Source organism: Heterocephalus glaber, unplaced genomic scaffold (assembly GCF_053883595.1).
Source record: "Heterocephalus glaber isolate CG9 unplaced genomic scaffold, H.glaber_assembly_v1.0 deba00000470, whole genome shotgun sequence".
In the NCBI taxonomy this organism is placed as follows: Eukaryota; Metazoa; Chordata; class Mammalia; order Rodentia; family Bathyergidae; genus Heterocephalus; species Heterocephalus glaber.
Window position 1 is genome coordinate 12127389 of NW_028258145.1, and position 22173 is coordinate 12149561.

At 48.7% G+C, this 22173-nt stretch overlaps 1 protein-coding gene and 1 non-coding gene across 3 annotated transcripts in view; both read left to right on the plus strand.

Moving 5' to 3' along the window:
* Nucleotides 1-22173, plus strand: part of Sh3rf3 (SH3 domain containing ring finger 3) — a 235681-nt gene that overhangs the window by 22931 nt on the left and 190577 nt on the right. The gene's annotated exons all lie outside the window — the stretch shown is intronic.
* On the plus strand, nt 10395-10541 carry LOC147829766 (U4 spliceosomal RNA). Its single transcript, XR_015448580.1, has one exon. It is a non-coding gene; the product is annotated as a U4 spliceosomal RNA (small nuclear RNA).

Below are 22173 nucleotides of genomic sequence, written 5' to 3' on the forward strand. Positions count from 1 at the left end.
TCCTTGCTGTGCCCCTGGTGGGGCCCTGACCATGGCTGTGGTGGGCAGGAGCTGCTGTTGTCATTGTCCTTGGAGGCAGAACTTGGACCCTGCTCCTCTGCTGTGCTGTTGCATCCTAACATTCTCAGGAGGAACATGGCATCCATCCAGGGCCATAGTTCCCATGTCCTTTAAGGCAGAAGTGGAGCAGCTGGAAGACCCTCATACTATGACCACTCCTGCCATGCAGGCCCTGGACTCATTCCCATGACCAGGTGGTACCATCTGCTAAGGTCCCCATGTTGGCACAGCCTCCTCTGCCCTTCTGTGGGCCCTGGACCTCAGCACCGCAGGGACAGCAGGACACTGACCAGGGCTCCTGTGCACTGTGGAGTCTGTGACAGCAGCCCTGGCTGGCCCCCACCTCATGGTGTTTTGAGGAAGTCGGGTCTCACCCAGGAGTCTGTGACAAGGAAGCAGAGCAAGAAACACAATGCCACTCTGTTTTGGCAAAAGAGGAAAGAAATGTGGGGGCCTCCTGGGGTGCCAGCTGGGTGCTGGGTGTTTTTTGTTTTGTTCTGTGTTTTCCTTCAAGCCTCATAGCAATGGCTTGTCTGCATCTCCGATATACAGGCGGGGCAACGGGCCAGAGCAGGGCTAGCACTTGCAGGCAGGTGTTGCCGGCCTAGGTGGACCACCAAGTCTGTACTCCTCAGCTTGTGCCAGTCCCTCTGGGCTCCCTTGGGTGCAGTGCAGCCTTTTCAGAGGGCCAGAGAGATGTTGGCTGAAGGTGGGAAGGCGAATGGTGATACCAGAAGTTTTGTGACTCTAACTGGGGTTTTAATGGTGTCTTTGAAGGACAGCTGGGAGTTTGCCCCATGTAGAGTCATCCCCTGCAGGCCTGAGAGCACTCAGCAGGATGAGGCTCAGAGCACTGCCTCAGCACAGCAGGAGCAGGGGCAGCATCCCCTGCCTCACTGTCATGATCTGTTTTGGGTTGTGTTTCAGGTTTGTCCAACATTGATGTCATCTAATGGGGACATTGCTTCCAGTTGTCCAAAATAGGGTTTAGAGGGCAGTTTACATGTGGCATAATCGAAAGATATGATGAATGTTTAAGTGAAAAAATTTATTACAGTAAAAGAAACGTTGCCATTAATCTTCCTCAAAATTTTCTCCTTCACTTTAACACTCTTGTAGAAAAGTTGTTTTGCCACTTTCTGAAGCAGTTCTGGAAGTCCTCTTTCCAAGTGTCTTTAGTTGTGCTATCTTGGGTTGCCTTGATGTCCTGAATTGATTCAAAATGGTCATTTTCATGGTCATTTTGATTTGGGGGAACAGCCAGAAGTCACATGGTGCCAGATCTGGTGGATAAGGTGAATGAAGACGTCTTCATGTTTTTACAAGACTGGGAAATGGCATTCACTATATTTTTGATCACACCTTATAATGACACTCATGAAAGAGGATTTCTAGAACTGTTTCAGAGAGTGGCAAGAATTATGGGATAAATGTATCTCTTACTGTAATAATTTTTTTTTGGTACTGGGGATTGAACTCGGGTCCTTGTGCTTGTGAGACAGGCAGCAGAACCACTGAGCTAAATCTCCGACCCTACTGTAATAATTTTTAAAAAAATTTAAACACTATATATTTATTGGTTAGCCCTTGTAATATCCATTTCAGTCTAGGCTTCTGTGAATAGCCTTTATTTGAGTCTGGTAACAAGAACCCATATTTAAACTACAGCCAGCCCCCATGTCTATGGCTTCTGTATCCATTCAACCAACTGCAGACAGAAAATATTTTTTAAAAAATTGCATTTGAACAAAATATGTATAGACCTTTTTTCTTGTCATCACTCTCTGACAAAGTGAAACAAGTATTTACATAACAATTTACATCATGTCAGGTATCATAAGAAATGTAGACACAATTTAAAATGTGGAGAGGTTGTGTGTTCCACATAAATGCCACACTTTTATATAAGGGACTCGTGCCTCTGGGGTTCTCTTGTCTTTGGAGGGTTCCAGAATGTGTCCTCCACAGATGTTATGGGATGGCTGTGTCTTTTGGTGCTGCTAAGGAGGGCATGTAATCAGAGACAGCCCCTCTGAAGCCAGGGACCTGTGAGTTTTCTCCTCTCTGGGAATCTGAGTCCTACATTTCCAGAGTTGAGGGAGAGGTCAGGTGATGCCATGGGCTGAGGCACTGCCCTGTTGCCTGCCTGGCATCTGTATTTCCTCCTTTCCCCCCATGCTGTGATCTTTGCATAACTCCATCTTGTATGGAATCGCTGGGGGAGACTGTGTCTCTGTCTTGTCCAGTATTGTGGGAGTGGGCACTGGTGAATCCAGGCACTTTCAAAAATGAAGGCAATTATCTGTGTAACAGGAAGCATCATGAATCAGCTTGTGGTTTGCACATGTGTTTGTCCACTTGCTCAGCAGGCATTGGAGAGGGTAGATGCAGTGAGCACATGGGTCCCCTGTATGGGCCCGCAGCTGCCCAGCTGCAAAGATCTGAAATCTTGGCTGTTGCCATGGCTTAAGGGTGAGGTCTAAGCAGAAACCGTGATTTATGGATCTCCACCATCAGTGAATGGGCACCTGCAGCTTGCCTCAACTGAGATATGGGTATGGTGAACACAGATCTGAAATGAGTAATATTGAACAGTGACTTACAGGCTTCATGGAAAGACACCCTGAAATATGGGAAAATACCTTTTTTAAACCAGCTTTAACCTTTCATGCTGGGACAGGTTGAATGTCTTTTATATGAAAACAAGAAATCTGAAATGCTCCAAAACCCAACTTTTTGGAAGATGATCTGATGCCACAAGTGGACAATTTCACACCTGACTTGGAAATATGTTAAAACTCCGAAAATCCAAAATCTTAACCACTTCTGGTCCCAGACATTCTGGATAATGTATATTCTACCTGCAGGAGTTTTTAAATATGCCATTTAGTTTTACATCTTAGCCAATTATTGGATAAACATGGAATTTTTTTACCCTGGGAGTTTTTGAACATTTTATGGGAATACTTCTTTTATCAGGATCATGTGCATTTAAGGAAATCAGAAGCAAGCAGGCAAGAACCATCTGGTCCAAATAATACTCCTGCATTTTGTATCTGTGAGTGATCCTGTCTGTACTTGGGGCCTGTTCCTCTTGCTTTTGACTTCATTGGGAAAACTCAGTCCACTTGCATTTCCTAGGTGCTTGTTCTTTACATGGTACAGTGTTAAATATTGAGAACTCAGAGGGTGATTATTACAACCAATGGAGGAAAGCAGACATGTACAAAATGATTTTGTGGTTCTCGAGCCAAGTACTGGCGTGAATTAATTGGACATGTAGTAGTTTTGGGCAGAGTATTTTAGGTTTGGTTTTGTGGCTTTGTAGAGGGGCCACATAGGGATTTGGAATCCCCATGACCCTGTGGGACCACACAGGAGGCTGATATTTAACTTGTGTTAGGAATGTGGCCATCAGCTGCTCCTGGGGTGCTATTCTTAAGTGACTCAGAGGAAGAACAAGGACCCCAAGGGATGTGGGGCAAGGGTTTAGTCCACATGGAGATGCTGCTGGTACAATAAAGGAGTTTAAAAATTGCAAAATTTATGACAAGTATATCCCAGAGGAAAGTGGTAAGAACCCCTTTTCCTGGTATATCCTCTAGTACATTTCAGATGTGAAGAATATCAAAGCCTTTTTGATAAGGCAGTTTGTTTGATTTATTCTGACTGCCTGATGACATGCAGGTCAGGAGCAAGTAAACTTGTTTAATCCATCTTCCTCCCTTGAGATGGGCTTCACCACTGAATCGGAAGTTTCTAGCTGCAAGAGTCTCATTTGATTTGTCTTCATAGCTCCCAAAGCACCTAACATAATCAGGATGCCAGAAGAGCAAAAGGCCTAGATCTTTTCATCTAATTGTCCAAGTATGTTTTTATGGTAAGGTACAAGCAAACAAGTGTACCCTAAAACAAAACAAACAAAAAAACCCACTTTCCCTTCCTGTATCTGAAACAAATCTGTGCCACTTGTGGTTAAGCTTGACTGTTTCTACTCTATTGGCTTGGGAGCCTGAGGGGATTAATAAAGCACACTTCCTTGTGGGCCTGTGTGGGCCATGGAGGCATGGCCTTGGGTTCTAAGTCCGATCCCTGGCTCCTTCCTCTCTGGCACTGGTCCCCCTTCCTGGCTGCCATGAATCTTTGCTCCACTCACGTTCTTCTGCCAGGTTTCTGCCTTGAAGCCAGCTCATCATGGACCGAATCCTTTGAAACTGAGCCATTTTAAACCTCTCCTTATTTTAAGTTGTAGGTGTTAGGTATTGTGTCCCAATGACAGGAAAGCTAATATGCCACTGAACTACAAGTCTAATCTTTCTTTAAGTGAGCAAGAAAAATATAAGGTACCCTCCACTGGGCAGAATACCCTATGTATTTCATACAGCACATAGTCTTCCTCTATACTTTCTTAGGCATATAGTTGTCACATTTTTTGTCTTCTTCAATGCTTTTTAGAGCTCTTTTATGAATGTTCTCAATTCTAATCTTTAGGGCCCAATGAGAACACTGCTTCTTCCAGACAGGACATATCTGTGTATGATGGAGGGATGCATTGGCCTCATTGCCTGTGTTTTGTTTTGTGATCCTCGTATGGCCTCCTATAGCAGTTTCTCTAGATATTATATTTGGATAGTTTATATTCTTAAGGACAGGATTCAAGGATTATTCCCAACATTTCTGTGTATTATTCATGTCAGCTTACTGACCCAAGACCAAACCTGGTGTTATTCAGAGTTACACGAGCCTGCAGTGGGGGAGCAGGGCAGGGCTTTGGCTGACTGGTGGATCAGCTTCTTTCTTTTCCCCTCATTGGAATTCACTTTGTTAAATCTCTTATCCTGTTCACTTAGATCTAATTAACATTTTTAATTGACATGTTGTATAGTTCTGGAAACCATTTATTAGATTTTATAGGTGTTCCTGGCAGCACAAAATGTTTAATGAGCAAAATAATTGTGTTACAGTGAAATCAGTTTGTACATATCCACTGAATTAATAGAGGGGTTAAATGATGCCTTCTTGGAGACCTCCTGAGAAGGTGGCTATGGACTGTTTCCTCTGTGTAAGATACCAGTGTTGATGTTTGTGTGTTGGAGGTTTTGAGGAAGAAATATATTTTTTCTTTAATAATATTGTGCACATATTTTTAACTAGAATAAGAGTCTGTGAGTAATCTGGGATTTGGCTCCTTTAACTTTGTGGATCTGGACTATGTAGGGCAGCTGGAAGGCAGTGACACCGACCTGAGAGACTGAGCTGTGAACAAGACCAGGTTCTATTTCCTATTCACACAGGTGGTCCTTGCACCCAGAGTCTGGAGTGAGGGAGTGCCTGTTCCCTTGGAACCAAACTGCCCAAGCAGAGGTGGAGCCCTGAGATATTTAAAGGCTTCCGGTTGGAGGCACAGATCAGGCCCCAGAATGCATTGTCTTCTGTCTGCATCTCACCTTGGGTGTCTCTCCTGCTTCTGCCTCCCCAAAGCATTGGAACTCTGCATGCCCACAGCTTCTCCTGCCCCAGGGATCCTCCCTGAAGGGCCAGCCCAATTGGCCCTAGCCTCATTTCCCTGGACTCCATAGGCTGTTAAGCATCCAATGAGTTGGTTCAGGTGGCCAGGTGACTCTTCCAACCAATCCGTGGGCAGTGTGGCCATGTGGCCCTGGCCAGCCCATGTTCTGATCCTCAGCTCTGTGCTTCTCCTCCTGGCAGTGCCCACCAGCTCCTCAGTTCTCAGTACTGGGCCTGCCCATCAGAGTTTACAGATAAGCTTCTTATTCTGGAATAGCTTTAGGTTTATGAGAAAGTTGACGTAAACAAGTTCCTGGGCCCCATCACCCAGTGTCCCCTCGTGTTGATGTCTCACTGTTACTATGGCACATTTGTCAAAACTAGGAAACGAGCGTGGGCACATTCTGAGCTAATGACTTATGGCCCTCATGTAGGTTTTCATGAATCTCTCCATGAGTACCTTTTTCTGTTCCAAGATCGAATCCACTTAGTTGTGTAAGAGGAAAGATTGCATACACACACATATGTGTATACCCACACAGATGCACACAACCACCACCACCATGACCAGCAGCACAAAGCACCTCTCATCCATACCCGGCATCTCCTTTGGCGAGGCTCCTCTTCACTGAAAGTCACTTTCTTGCCTTCCACTCTGGCCTGTGGAGCTGCAGGAGGTGCCTATGGCTGAAAGCAGCAGCCTGGTCTCTCCTGTCCACTCCAGGGTCTCCTGAGCCCCCGTGCTTCCTGCTGCAGCCAGGTTCATGGGTGCTAGTGGCCCTCTCTGGGTATGCCCTCCTCCTTTGTGTTTCCTGCATGGTTCTTTGCATCTCAGAAGGAACATACCCCTCTGTGCCACTTTCTAAAGACCATTTCTCCATGACCCGCCCCCCGCCCCTTTTTTTTGGTACCGGGATTGAACTCAGATCCTTGTGCTTGCAAAGCAGGCAGTGAAACCACTGAGCTAAATCCCCGGCCCGTGCACCCCTTTTTCATGGTAGGCGGGCAGTAGGTTTACCCTGTTAGCATATTCTCTATTCTTTTAGGTCTTGGGCACATTGAAACCACATAAAATTTTACTAATTGAAATTTTTATTCTGATATTTCATCAAATAACCCAATTCCAAATTTTCCAAAGATCTTGACATCTGTCTTTGTCTTTGTGGAACTCCTCTTTGGATCTCCTAGCAGGACTCAGAGCACCTTACCCTATGTGCTATATGTGACTATATCCTGAGACACACTTTCCGGTCATTTCTCTCCTGAGCCACTAGAACAGGTAACTGGGTTTTTGTTTTTCTCCTTAAGGAAACCTTTAAAGGGCTATCTGCAGTGTAGTCCAGCACTTGCAATGGGCCATTCCTTTGGGTTGATTACTGATGCTGTGTTAGCTTTGTCTGCTGTATATTGATTCTTAGGAGGTGCATCTGGAGCCCATAGTGGATTGATTTAGTTTCAGGCTTGTGTGTTTTTCCAAATGCTACTTTGGTGTTAATAAACAGCAAAGTGCTGTGCAATGTGAGAGTCTGTGTAGGGAACCAGAGGCAGCTCCTCTCTTGCTGCTGGTGAATTCAGAAACAGAGCTCTACCCTGTATTCAGGTGCGTATACCGGAGGTAGTTCACTCCCTGTACTATGAAGATCAGGAAACCGGAGCCTGAGGAGGCCTTCTGCATGCTGTGCCTTTGTGTGAACGCCAGGGCGGGAACATTTGAGTTTTTTGCCTGCTCTTCACAACCAGTTTTGGCTTTTTTGAAAAAAATAGAAGAACCAAGAAGTGAACCACTTCCTGTCCTGCTTTCCTGTTCACTCTTTGATTCTGAAAATTTGTGGAGCAGCTGTGAATACACCAAGATGATGCCATCTCAGGACTTTACAACATGAGTATCTGGTCCTGCCAGCATTAGGGTGGCGCAGGAATTATTTATACCCTTCTCAGATGAGAGGAAGGCCCAGGGAGGTTATGCAGCTGCCCCAGGGCCCAGACAGGCCTCTAGGATGTTCCAGGGCAAAGGCATCTCCTCATGGTGCTGGAGTCCCCTAGACGTGAGTTTGTACTTCCCAGGCCCTGGGCTTTCTCCTTGTGGAGTAGAGACACAGTGGCCCACAGTGGTGTTAGGTGGTGATGTGTGTGGAGACTTGGGTGCTGCTTGGTGTCCCAGGACCTCCCATGGGTGGGGCATGACCCTGTTTCATGAGCACCTCGAACCTGCCTGTTTGGATAAATCCCTGTCTCTTTCCAGAGTGGCCTGAATTTCTCTGTCACTTGGGAGTTCTGGAAGCTTCTTGGATTGGGCAAACCAGTATTAAACATGTCCCCTTCCTGCCACCCCCAATGCAAATAAGCAAGTGCTAATCTCTGATCATGAAAACACGGTTTCCATATGGAGGCCTGGGGTACCCAGCAGCATGAAATACCAGCAGGTTTTCAGGTGATGCATGGAGACATAGCAAGGTGGCCTGCTACTGGCAGGGCCAGGCCCCTTGAGGAGCTCTGGCTACTTCCACCCCACCCAGGAGTTCTAGTACAGAACTCCTGGTCCAGTTCCTGGGGGTGAGCTGGGTGGGGGCTTTGAATCTCTGCTCAGCCTCAGGCCTTACTCTATCCTAGAGTGCTGGCGCCCCTTAGTTGCCTCCCAGAAGCAGCTTCCTCCAGCACAGGTTCCTGCCTGGCAGACCTCTGCCTGGAGTCGATCAGCTGGGGCATTGTGACACACTCGAGAAGGCATTTGCCAAACCCAGCGAGTCAGTGTCTAGAAAACTGGGCAAATGATTGTCAGTGAGGCCAGCTGCAGGTGACAGTGGCCTCATCCACAACAGAGAGTGAATTTCCTTATTTATTTCCACTTGCAAATGTGAAAAGAATTGTAGGTGCCTGGGAATATGCTCATGCTACAGCTCCAACAGCCTGACAAACTATGGAAAATATGGAAAGTACTCACCAGTTTGCGTATTTTTTCCCTTAGCTGGTGCTAAGTTTTGCTGTGGAAATGGCAAGATGTGAACAGGATAGGATCCTACTGGGCACTTTGGGTTGCATCCAGTGTGTCCTGATGACTTGAATTTCTCTCCCATTGTGATTTGAGAGGTGCTTGTTTTCCCATAAAGTGGCTGGGTGGTGGAATAATTTGGCAGAGATGTGGTGTCAGGTAGACTGTGCTTTCCCAATTGATGTGAGTAGAATCTCATATGAAGAGGAGTTGGAGTATGTGTATATATATATATTTTTAAAGCAATGGGAGATTGGATTGTTTGGGCATGAGAGAAAAGTGAAGACAGCTGCAATTGTTTTGGGGGTGAACCTAGATAAAGAATCTTGTCTTTAATCTTTAACTTGAAGACAATTTAACAGAACCATCTCAGGACATCACCCCTAGGTGAATAGAGGAAGGTGTTGAGTTGCAGGGGTCTGCTGGTGGGCATCACAGAATGCTGGATTGGGGCCCCAGGCTGTGGGGTCAAGACTCGAATTTCCTTCCCCTGTGGTGGAGAAGCCTGAGCTAGCCCAGAACAGGACAGCTGAGGACACACCAGGGATACTTGCATTCACAAGGCATAGGGCTCTTGACAGGAAGATGTCTTTTGGGGAGGAATAGTTTTAGATTGTGTTTGTACAGGTGGGGATTGGTGCACTAAATCATATAGTAGTTGTCTCCTGGACCACAGAAGCAGAGGGGGCCACCGTGCCTTGTAATTTTAGGGCATTCTGTGTCTTCAGAAGCCCAGAGTCTATAGGTGAGGACACAGCTGCCCCCAACTGTGAGCCCCACCCTACAGGCTCCTGCCCAGCTGTTCTGTGCTCTTTGTGGTGCAGGGCTGCCCTCAGCTGTCAGGAGTGTGTTCACACCATTTTCCGGGCAGCACCTTGTCCCTCAGTCACCGGGATGTCTGTTTTGTGTTTAACCCTGTGTCATGTGCCTGTGTTTTACATTCCTGGGTAAATTTAGCTTCGGAAGAGGGCAGGCCCTGTCAGGGTCCTTGAATTGCTCCTAGTGTTGCCAGTGTTATTACTGAACCTCCTACTTTGCCTGTGGAAACGAAGGTGACCAGAGTACTTACTGCATGCTGGGCACTTTCCTTAGCATCCTGACATCAGCTCCAGAGCAGGTACTGCAGTCACAGCCTGCAGGTACAGAAGCCAGGCACAGAGAGGCTGAGGAGCCATATGAGGCCTCAGAGAAGGAGGCAGAGCCCTGGTGTGGACCACACAGCCAGGCAAGGGACAGGCAAGTGAGAGCCTTTCCCACTGTACACTGGCATTTGGGAGCTTGCAGTTCAGGTTCCACTGGGCTCCTCTAAGGTTATTTGGACCCACGCCTTCGAAACCTGCATCGTTGCTGGTGTTTCAGCACAAGACCCCTCTGCTTGTCAATCACTGCTGAATGTAACACTTTCCTGGCTGACCAAGGAGGTCCCTGTGCCACTCCTCAGACTTCCCCTCCCTTTGCCCAGCCCTACAAGCACCACAGGGGAGACAGGTGGAGAAACATGCTTGTCCACCAGCACCAGCATTCTGCAAATGAGGCGGTGCGAGTCTGGATTGGTTCCCTGGTAGACTTGGGCTCTGTGGGCCTCTTGTGTGGGCACCTCAACCTGGTGGCTCAGGCTCCCTCATCCCTCAGGACACTGCTGATACCTGAGGGAAGCCCATTGCTGCCCCTCTGTCTCTCGGGGTGTTTGCCTACCTAGAAAGTGATTTCAAATGCTCAGACATAAAAGACAGGAAAATAAGTTTGTTTGTTATTTTTCTTTCTTTTCCCCTGCCCCTCCCACTTCCCGTACCCCTTTGGACCTTTTCTTCCTATTTCACATCAGTTATTCATTCTAAGCTTTGTGCAGTGGCAGTATCGTAGCCAATGAGGTTTATTCGAGGCGCGATTATTGCTAATTGAAAAATTATTCATTCTAATCATTGGTACATTTTAGGTATACAATATAATGACATTCATCATTGGAAATTTGCACCTTTACATAGTCTCTCTTGGTTCTTGTTTTTCACCCTTGCCCAGCCCTCCCTTCAACCACTCCATCCCTCCCTATTTACAAAGACTTTGTTCCATTTTTCTATTTTCTCATATTAATTCCATTGCCTTCTTTCCTTTCCCCTACCCCTCCCACTTCCCCTTCCCCTTTGCCCCTTTTCTTCCTGTTTCACATTATCTGTTATACCTTTTAGTCCTTATTTACACTTTCAGTTTCTCACACTAGAGAAACTATTCAGTAGTCATACATGTGTGTCCTATTTATTTCACTTAAGAGTATCGCCTCAATGTGCATCCATTTAGCTATAAATGTTTCTAATTTCTTATTTTTTATGGCTGAGTAGTACTCCATTTTATTGAAAAACCACATTTTCTTTATCCAGTCTCCAGTTGATGGGCATTTGGGGTGTTAGGAAAATAAGTTTTAAAAAAATTGTTTCAGCAGGCTTCATCTTCAAAATGCAGGGTGTTATAGCCTGTGTTACCAATTGGAGACATCAACTCCCCAATTAGTAAGAGGAAGTGCTCCATCATGGTGGGAGTCTGATCTTCATCAGTGGGTATACAGTAGAATTGGATTAGATCGAGTCCTCTATGGATACTTGGACTTCTCTGCTGTGTGTGGGCCTGGCCCTTGAGGTGGGGACAGGGCAGATGATGTGAGAGGTGAGGAGAGTGGCTGTGACTAAACACATGGGAGGCAGCACAGATGCACATCCCAGCCAGGGCAGGCCTGTGTCATGAACTGTGTACCTTGAGGGCTTTAATTTTGAAATATGAAAAACTTCTTTCTGTCCCTGAGCCCTGCAGTGCCCCACTCACAGAGGGCACAGCAGAGACAGGAGAGGATACCGGGTGACTTCTCTCCCCTGGGTCCTTATGGAGCTCCTGCATGGGTCCTCATTCTGTGAATTTCCAGTTTTGGACTTTGTTTGAGTGGGTTGCCTGAAGGTCCTCTGCAGGAGATTTTGAAGACACACATTTTAGAAGGGAAAATGAGGTGACTTTTTAAAGGAACCCTAATATTTTGGCTGAAAAGGAAAGCATTTTAAAAATCTATTTGCAGGTGGCAAATGTTAAAAATTAAAGAAAAAAGAAGGACGAATTTGGGAGCTCACTGGAGATGGGGCTAGGTGACCACAGACACTGTCTTCTCCCCAGAGCCATTCCCTAGGAAGTGGGAGGTGGCAGGAGGTCTGAGTGGTGGTGGCTGGGCAGGACTAGGAGAGGCGCTGCACAGACTTGCCCCAGCAGCCCCCCTTCATGGCCTGGTTGTGTGAAGAGCCATAGGTTCTGTTCTGGGAGCCCAAGCTCCCCAAGACTGGTCTGGCCCATTCCATTCTCTCCTGACATTGGTGGTCTTGTCAATGGGTTTTCTGGAAAGTTGCCTCACCCAGCAGGTGGCCTCTGACCGTGTGCCAGGCAGCTCTGCTCTTGTTCTACTTTCTTGAGCACTTGCTATTTTGGGATTTGGATTTTCATTTGGCTTGGACTTCTCAAAATCCATTTAAAAATAGCCTTTGGACTTCCTATGGGCCATTGGCTTTCTAAATCGACTCTTCCCCTTTAAGTGCTTGCTGTCTCTCATTGCAGGCTCCCTGCTTGGAGTTCCCACAGTTTGAAAAGATTCTCTCCCCTCTACCTCCTGGGGTGCATGATCATGTTAGGGGCTTCCAAAAACAGACCCCGAAAGTTCCTTAGACCCCTCACCCCCACCAGGCTCCCTGTACCAGGTGCTGCATGGTTCTGTGTATCCCCTACCTGGTGCAGGATGGCAAAGGGCCTGAGGAAACTGGTGCCCTCGAGCTTGGGACACCTGGAGGTTGGGTGGAGGGCTGGGGAGGATGACTGGGGAGAAGGGCCAGTGATGTGGACCCAGCTGTCCAATGAGCTCTGTGTCCTCAGGCAGGGACCTACTCTGTCCTACACTGCATTTCCTTGTCCTTTAGCAGTGCTCCTGGCAAAGGCATGGGAGATTCTGTCTGTGAAGGTGACTTGGGACTCAGTGTCCTTGTGGGCATGGGTGCTGCTGGCCCTGACTGGTGTTGGTGCCTGGTTGCAGGCCTTTTGAAGGAGCTGCTGCAAACTTTTAGGGGACCCAGCACTTGGGGTTCAATGTTCTGCCTGTGGCATCTTGATGTCCTTACCCTTATCTTTGGACTTTTTTGTGAGGTGCCTTGGATGGTGCACAGTTTGGCCCCACATTCTTGCAGTGTTGCTGCACAAGGAGTGAGTAGAAAATACCCCAGCAGTTGGAGACACTGTGGTAGAAAGGAAAAAGCCCATTTCTGCTTTTAGCATCAAGGCACCACTGCTGTGCTTTGTACTGTATCCCCTCCATGAGGGAGGAGGCTGGGGTCTTGGCTGCAGCTGGGCTGTCCTTGGTTAGCCATTGGTGTCCAGAAGTGTGAGGCTGCCCACTGCAGGCCCTTGGGATGTCCATGCACACCATCCCTGGAGTCAGGACCTGGGAGCGTGAATAGCAGTGACTACATATGTCATCTATGGAAACAGGAACCCGAGAGGTAACAGGTGCACATGGCTGAGATGCTTACAGGCCTGAGGACAAGCTCCTGACAGTGCCACACAGGAAGTGCTTTGGACATGTGTGTGACAACCTGGAACTGAAACTTGGGGAGGTGGCACATGTGGGCAGGGGTCTTATGGGCTCCAGGATGCCTCCCACCTTGGCCAAGGTCATGTGACCTCAGTGTTCAGACTGCTGCCACAAAACACTTCAGATGGGGCCTGCACAGTTGACACCCCTGTGAGGCCATGACTTGCATGGTTTGGAGGCCAGAATCCAGGACCAGGACACACAGCTTGCTCCTGGTGAGGTCCCCTGGTCTGCTGTCAGCTACCCATGTCCTCAAATGGTGGACAGAGAGGCAATTTCCCTCAAGTCTGTTCCATCCCATCCCCAAGCCTCTATCTCCATGACCTGACCAACTGTAAATGCCCTCTGCTAATGCCAGCCACTGCAGGGGTCAGGCTATCTGCCCAACGGTATGTGTCCCAGGACAAGTGGCATTGTCTGAAGGTGATTTTGGTCACAGGTGAGGAGTGGGTGCAGACCTGGGATGCGGCTGAGGATCTGACAGCACACAGGGCTTATGTCACTTGAGGGACATGTCACCAGTGTTGAGAGATGGAGTGGCTACCTGGGTGAGATGGAGGGGTTACTGCATGTTGTTCCTGGATACCACGTGGTGGTGGTAGGGATGGATTGTGTCCAGGCTACGAAGGAAGAGTGGGCAGAGACTCCAAGGGAGATGTGCTGGGACCAGCTCCACAAAGGAGTCAGGTTTGCAGAATGGCCTCCTGGGTGTAGCTGTGGGCAGAGCCTGCAGCCCTGTAGCAGAATCCAACACTGCAGCTCCTCTCCCAGATACTTCACCTGGGAGACCAGGGGTGATGGGTGAGTCCCCGTCAGTTCTGGGCAGTGGAAGGACCAGGCATAAGCCAAGGCTGTGGTCTTCATTGTTGCCCAGCCCATGTTGGTGCTACACCTGTGCCATCTCCACCACCCTCTCTGATGCCAGGCACATGTCCTGGACCAGGTTTTACTCCTCTGCACTTAGAACTCCTTCTGCAAAATGGAAATTCCCTGGCCTCAACTTGAAGCCTTTCACAGGCAACTCCCTTCCTGCTTGGTGCCTGAGCCTCCCACACTGAGTCCTGGGCACTGGGAGGACCAGGCTGGCTTTAGGCATTCACCTCCTGCCATGTTTGAGCACTTCTGCCTGTCACCCTCTTCTCCAAGGCCACTTTAGTCCAGTGTCCCTCCTCCTTCAGCTCCAAGACCTCTCAGGGTGTCTGTGTGTCTGAGCTCTGTGAAATATGTGTCCAGCCCCTACTCACCTGTCCAACATTGCAGTGGCTGCTCTTGGCACAGCCATGGAGATGGAGATCTGAGCACTGGCATGAAGTAGCTTAGGGACATGGGCACCTCTTTCCATGTGCAGGAGAACTCCAGCCTGTGCTCTTAACTCTGCCTTCCACTAGGTCTTCTGAGGGCTTTGAAGTCAGCACTGGGCCTGTGCAGAGGTGTCAGAGAAGAGTTTGGTTGAGAAGCAGATGTTTTAATGAGCATCAGCCAGAGGAAACAAGGACACAACATCATGTAGGCAGAGACTGCAGGGTCAGAGCAGGGAACCATCATGTGGCTTCCCTGGAGGGGCACAGTGCACCCAGACTCAGCCATTGCAGCATATGCTCTTTCTGCCCTACCACATTGGAACGTGGACACAGGACAGCCTGCAGGTGCCACTGAGCAGAAAGAACACTCCTCCTCCCTTGTTGCCAGAGCTCTCTGTGGACCATGCTGAGGTTATGGCTGGCCTGGTGTCCAGCACCCTCCCAGCTGGCTCTAGGTGCTCATGATCTCCAGATCCTGGGAAAGGAGCAATGGTCATGAAGTCCCTGGGTCTGATCCCAGTGGCTCCTGGGATTTTCTGTCGTCTGCTTAAGATTTGACAGGATGCTGCTGCTGGCTTAGTTTGGCTGTGGTTTGGTCCCTTCAGCTGTGCCATGCCTGCTTCTTGCTGTTTGGGTCCCTGGAGAATAGTCAGCATGGTGTCTACTACCCTCCTGGCTGCTGGATTCAGAGCATGACATTTGAAGTCCAGGCCTCCCCCTTGGCCTCAGGCCTTGGGAAGATACAGCATACAGCCCCAAGTGAGTGCCTGCTCTCCTGAGCCTCAGTTTCCCTATCAGAAAAGGCCGCATAGCTGCATTACCTCCTAATTCAAGACATTTAGTGAAGTAGCCCTGCCCAGAACCTTGCAGACTCAGCCTCATTGTGAGTCACAGCTCGTTTCTGGTCTGCCCTGCAGATTGAGTGGCCACTTGACAGAGCAGCATGGTAGGCTATTCAGAGCCTGCATTGCATGGGGGAATGGCATCACCATTCCCCACAGTGAGCAGCAGGAGCTTGCCTTGTCCCCTGTGTGTTCTCTGTGCACCCCACGGTTTCTATAGCCCTGACCCCGCCTGTGCCCACCTTTAAGGACTGGTGCCACAGTGTTGTCCTCCACAGAGCCATCCCAGTGTTCTGTTCCTCTGCATGCTTGGAGTTCTGGGGCCTCGCTACCTCCATGTGTCTTGTCCCTTTTTGTTTAACTTTTTTTTTTTTTGGTACTGAGGATAGAACTCGGGTCCTTGCACTTTCACAGGTGGCGGAACCACTGAGCTAAATCCCCAGCCCATGTATCTTGTCCCTCTGGCCTGTGAACCCCTGGAGGGCAAGGCTGTTTGCTGCTGTGGCCAGGCCTCCTGCAGAGCAGCACCTGGGACTGCCATGGGCATGAAAGCAGGATACGGTGGCATTTGTCTCTTGGAAAAAGCCTGAGGTTTTACTTGTTGAAAACCATCTCAAAGGAGGAGAAAAGGCAACACAGAATCCAACCAATACCGGTACCTTCTTAGGTTCCACTGTGGCTTTTCTTTTCCTTTTGTTGTCTGTCTTGGTGAACCCAAGCCCCATTTTGCAGATGTTGGGTCTTTCATTCCTGTATAATTTAGCGTTCACCTCTGGAGGCAAGTCTCTGTCCCAGAAGGACAGTGGAGTTCCTGGTCTGATCTGTGTAGTGGACGCCAAATGCCTGTGAACCCTGTGTCCTGCATATGTCCCTTGGAAACCTGTGGTTGTGGCTGACTTACTGAGCCAGGCACTTAAAGCCAGGTTTCCTTTGGATTGTTCTGGCCTCACTCTATGTGCTCTAGACAGGACCTGCAGGAGCACTGGTACCCAGATGCAGGTGCCCAACCCACGATGGTTCAACTTAGGATGTGCAACTCTGGGAGACGGTCCTAGCCCAGTTATCTAAACCAATCAGGCCATCCATGCCTGACCCGTGGTGACCTCACACTCATGGGTTGGTCAGTCTCTATTTCTAGGCTGATAGAATCAACTGTGCACTCTGGTCTTGGACCATGCTCTGAAGTAGGCATGTTGATGAGCACTCCAGTGCTGAATAGCACGAACTGGTACATTTGGAGCAGAGGCTTGGGCTGTGGGATGCAGAGGGTGCCTGGTCATGGGACAGACCAGGGTTGAGGATGCAGTGGTAGAGCCGGGCTATTCCATTACGCCATTGTCCTGTGTAAGTGGAGAGTTCTGTTGACTGTGGTTCATTGTTATGAACTATGATGGTTATTTTTGGGTGATTTTGGTCTATGATAATTGTTAGAGGAAGCTGTGTCTGATTAAATAAAAAATCTGTCTCTAATTTATGCCAATTTAAAGATGTCTTCTCTTTTCTGTTTGTCTCTGGGGGAGAAAAGCAGGTTGTCATGGTGATGATATAAGGAAATGACAGGTGGGAAAGCTTAGCAGTTTCGATTTTGGAAACACTTGTGATGCAGGCGATTGTGTGATGATGTTACATGGCACAGCCATCTGCCTTCGGAGGACACGTGTCTTGGTGTTTTACTGTGGAGCTGTTTCCATGAGGAATGCAGCTTGGGTTGCTTTGCCATTTGTGTGTTGTAGGATGTTGAGATTGTGGGTGGTAAAGAGGTGGTGCTGGCAGGTGATGAGGTTGTTTCCAGCCGTTTGCTTGCTGTGTGATGTTGTGTGCCACCTAGAGAATTTGGAAATACTATCTTCACTTGGAAACAGAACATTCATATAGGGGAACTTGTCTCAGTGTTTCTTGTTGCAAACAGGTAAGTTCACATGTACTCTGGTTAATGATGGCTTTTGATCAGTTTAAATAGCACTGTTTACTTCCTTCTTTTTTTATTAAACTATATCCAATATTGCTTGGAGACCAATTTAAATGGATAACTGGCTGTTCCTCTCTTTTTCTATTTTCCCAGGCCTTGGTTAATTTTTCCTAATTTGAATTCTTATAGTCACATCCAATTGAGAATTGTCCCTTCCTCTATTTTAGAATTCTGATGAGATTTTAAAAAGGAGAAAAAACCCTTCAGCCTGGGACTTACTAAATTTGACAGTTCCATGCACATGCACTGAATGCCTGATCCAGGAGTTGTGTGCTTCTGTAAGCACACAGCCCGGCTCTGTGGAGACACTGGTGTCGTCTCCTGGTGTGAGTCCCTTGAGCAGAGTTTGGTTTTCACTCATGCTTCTTGTTTTACAGTGTCAGGGATAAACCCAGGGTCCTTGCAGGCAAGTGCTCTATGCAGAGCAGTGTGGCAGGTAGACACGGGGTCGTCTGCACCCAGAGTGGGGCCCACCCCTTACCTTGACCCTGGGTGTAGGAGCCTGATCCATGGGACACAGGGTGACTTTGCCAGTTTCTGGACCTGTCCCTGGGGATCCTGCCATCTTGTAAGGATGTGTGCAGCCCAAGGAAAGGCTAGGAGGAGGTTAATGGTAGCACCCAGGTGCCCTTCTGGCCAGGCCTAGGTGTGTGGCTTCTCCAGCCCAGGTGGAACTGCCTGCTCTCCTTGTTTCAGGCAGAGCTGAGCTTCCTGCCAAGCCCTGCTCAAGCCTCATGTTCCTGGGTCACTGCCTCAGTCTCCAGCTCTGGTCACAGGTGCATCATCCTTGTCCCTTGAGTCTGTTTGTTGTGGTTCACATCTAGAAGGCCCTCAAAAGCCACATGTGTTCAGGAGAGCTTTCGGCAAGTGGCTGGATCATGGCAGTGCTGAGCTCCTCAGCAGACCAACCTGCAGGCGAGTTCATGCCTGAGTGGGAGGGGCCCAGGCAGGCGGGTGGTCTCAGGTGGCCCCGGGGGTGAGGGGTGCATCTCTTACCCTGGCTCCTCTGTCTCCCTCTGGTCACAGCTGCCTTGAGGAGAGCTGTTTCCCCACCCTGCCCCTCCAGCTGACTTTGGATAGAAACCTTGGAAACTCTGAGCCTAAGAAACCTCTTCTTTAGGTTGCGGGTATCAGGTGTTTTGTCCCAGGGACAAGAAAGCAATGAATATGCTGCTTAACTAGTTTCTTTCTCCAGCCCTAGATTTACAGCTAGGATTGAGCAATAGGAGAGGAGGTGGTCAGGTGCCTCCCCAGCCCCCTGCACCTTTAGAATTGAGCCCCAGGGCAGGTTTTTCCACTTGGGACCTGCTGCTTCCTGTGTGTTTGACAGCACAGTCAGTGTACCAGCAGGGATGCCTGAGGTGGGACTGAGACCAAGACCTGGAGGACATGAGGATGTTGAGCCAGCTGGCACCTGTGCGGGGGAAAGCTGGTTTAAACATCACAGAGCCACAAGTCACTGAACAGTCAATGCCAGCTCAGCTATGGCTGTGTGGCTGGCCCTTCAGTGTGGAACATGGATGCCCTCCACTGTGCTGTTTCCCATCCCCGCTCATTCATCCATGATACACTAGGACCTTGCTGTGTTCAGCTGCCAGGAGACTCCAAATGTCCTGTGTCTGAGTGCAGAGGCCTCAGCAGAAGGAGCTGAAAGATAGCCAGCTGAGCTGTGAAGAATAAACCTCAGCCATCTTACCTGGAAGCTGGCCTGAAGAAGCCAGTGTCCCCACCTCCCAACCTGTCTCCTTCTCCTGCCTGGCTCCAAGGCAGAGGCTGGTTCTGTTTTCCTTCATAAATTCTTGGTTCCAGGCCTCCTGGCTATATTTGTGGATTCTTGGCCAGTGCCCCATGATTGGCACAGGGCAGGGAGGCCACAGCTGGGTGGGTTAGGGCAGCACCTCAGCTTGGCCTGGTTCCCCTGGACCTGCTCCAAGCTTCTTCCTGGGGCTCAGACCGGCTGTGTTCCTCTGGCCAAGGCTGAGCTACGTGGGAGCTTCCTTCTTATCCCCATCTTTATCTATAGCTACTGTCTTAGTAATTTTTCTCATTGCTGAGACACAATACCCAACACCCAAAGATAAAGGAGAAAAAGTTTATTTAGCTTACAGTTTGTACAGGTTTCAGTTCATAGTTGGCTGGTTCCAAAGCAGGGTAGCATGTCAGAGGGGCATTGCGGAGCAGCCAGGTAGAAGGTAGCAAGCAGCAAGCAAGCTACAAACAACCAGCGACAAGCCTCTTTCTGTGCTTTATATCTTATCCACGCTACCCACCTGTTATGCCCCACCTCATTCACATGAGGCTTTGGGAGATATCTAAACACAAGCCATACCTTTTCACCCTTGCCCCCCCCCAAAGACTCATGCATGTTGCTTTATGCGAAAAAGCATTTAGTCCATCTCTAAGAGTTGTCAAAGTCCTAACAGTTTCAGCATTGCTGAAAAGTCCAGGTCCAAAGTCTCCTCTAAGATTTAAGGTAAATTCTTAGCTGCAAGCCCCTGTACAAATGAAAAGGAAGTTAAACACTTTCAACATTCAGTGGCACAAGATAGACATTTCCATTCCAAAAGGTACAAACAGGGATACAAAGGAATGGGACCAAAGCAAGTCCAAAATTCAGCAGGGCAAACATTAAATCCCACAGTTCCACTTTTAGCATCCCCAGCAATCTGTGGCAAGTTGTGAACTCCAAAATGATTGAGTGGCTCCACCCCTATGTCACTTCTGGTGGTTGTAGCTCCCATGGCTTCTTTCTTGGGCTGGCTTTGCTCCCTCTTTGCAGTTTTCCTCAGGTGACCCACACTCCTGGCTTCTCCAAACTTCTGGGGTCTCCACTGCACATTTGGCTTCACACTCACAGGTTCACACACTGACCTCTCAGGGGCACACTGCCGGGTCTCCCAGTCCTTGTGAAATCTTGGTGGAAGCCTTCCTGACCCTATAACCCTTGCATTCTGCATGCTCTAAACTAGCACCACGTGGATGATGCCAAGGTCTGCTGCCAACTGGAGCAGTAGCAAGGCTTCCTTCTCTCTTGGCTGTAGGGGTCCAGTGCCTATGAACAGAATCCTGAGGAACAACTTCCCTAGACTGCCTGCATTGTGGAACATGGTGCTCTGGGGCCCTTGTCTCAAAGCAAAGTCTTTCACTTTTGCAATTTTGAGGCTGCAAAAGGTGGAGTCTTGCTGCTGCTTGGGATGCCCTCAGGCCATCTTTTCTATTCTTCTGTTCCTTCTCAGCAATCAAGGGTTCCTCTGCTCTGTCTTGGCAGTCCACAGCTTTATTGCAGCTTCCTTTCTGGACAAAGTCAAAATGTTATAAATCATTCTGCTGGCTTTTTGTTCTTGATTCTCAACATAAACTTGGCTAAAAGCCTCCAACAGTAGCCATGCCACCATCTCAACATTAGACTGCCTTGAAATTTCTTCTGATTAATCAGTCCACTGCTCTTAATCTCAGTCTCAGGCAAAATCTCTGGACACAAGCAAAATACAAACAAACTTTCTGCTAAGGCATAACACACATCATCGGGGTCCAACAGCCAATGCAGTTCTGCTCCCCAGCAGAAACCTCCTGAGCCTGGTCTTTATCAGCTTTCTGGCCTTCTGAGCTCTAACCAAAATCTCCCATATAGTACAGCCTTTTTAAAAGTGTTCCAACTCTACTTTTTCAGCCAACATCTCCAGGCCTTTCCTAACTCTTCCCCTTCTCACAACCAGCTCCAAATGATCCCAAGCCACATGGTCAGGTACAGTCATAGCAAGGACCCCATTTCTCTGGTACCAAATTCTGTGTTAGTTACTTTTCTCTTATTGCTAAGAGAAAATACCCAACACCTAAAGTTAAAGAGGGAAAGGTTTATGTAGCTCACATTTGTAGAAGTTTGCCTATAATCAGCTGGTTCCAAGGCAGAGTGGCACATGGCTGAGGGGTGTCATATAGGAGAAGCAGTTCATGGTGCCCACATGGTAGCAAAAGCAACAAGAGAAGTCTTTCTGCTCCTTTTATCTTATTCAGACTACTTAGGGTGGGAGCACTCATGCCCTTAATCCTAGTGCCCTTGGGGCTAGCACTGCACCATGAATCAGTCACACATTCTAAATTCAGCCACCTTTGACTGCATAAGGATATGGGGGAACATCTAGATCCAAACCATAACACTGCTCTTAGGATGGGTAGCACTCACATCCTTAATCCTAGCATCCCATCCTTGATCCCAGCATCATACACTCTAGATTCAGCCACCTCTGAACACACCCCCCCGACACACACACATGACTGCATGAGGCTTTGGGGGAGCATCTAGACACAAACCATAACAGCTACCTAACAGGAAAACAGGAAGCATGGAGAGTCAGTTTCTATAGAAGGTGGTAGCAGTGTAGATGGGTTCTGGGCCTGTATTCCCCACACCTGGCACCCAGGCTTGGAGCCCTGGAGAGCTCTGAGACTGGACCTTGTTCAGCAGTCACAGTGGGGTGAGCCTCCCCTGGGGAGTCTGGACCCCTCCAGGACAACTGGTCGGTGGGGACTGTGGACTGTGTATCACAGCCCTGTCCTCAGAGGTGGGCACCCATGTCTGCTGTGATGGGATGAGGGGCCTAGTGAGCAGGGCTGCAGCTATGCTGGTGGCAGTGTGGAGAGGTTAGAGGGAGGTTTTGGAAATTGAGTTCACTCACCTTTTCTGTCATAAAAAACCCTCTGCCAGCTTCCTGGCTTTCTGAGGCAGGTGACAAAATCCAGTTTGAATGAGGTGTAGTTCCTGTGGTGAGACACAAAGAGACACTATTTAGAAGTCCCTGGCTCTGTCTTGGTGGCTGAGAGGAAGTGTGGACTCCTTTTGCTCACCGGAAGTGGGCCCTGTGATTCAGGATGCTGGCCTCTGAGTGGGTGAGCCA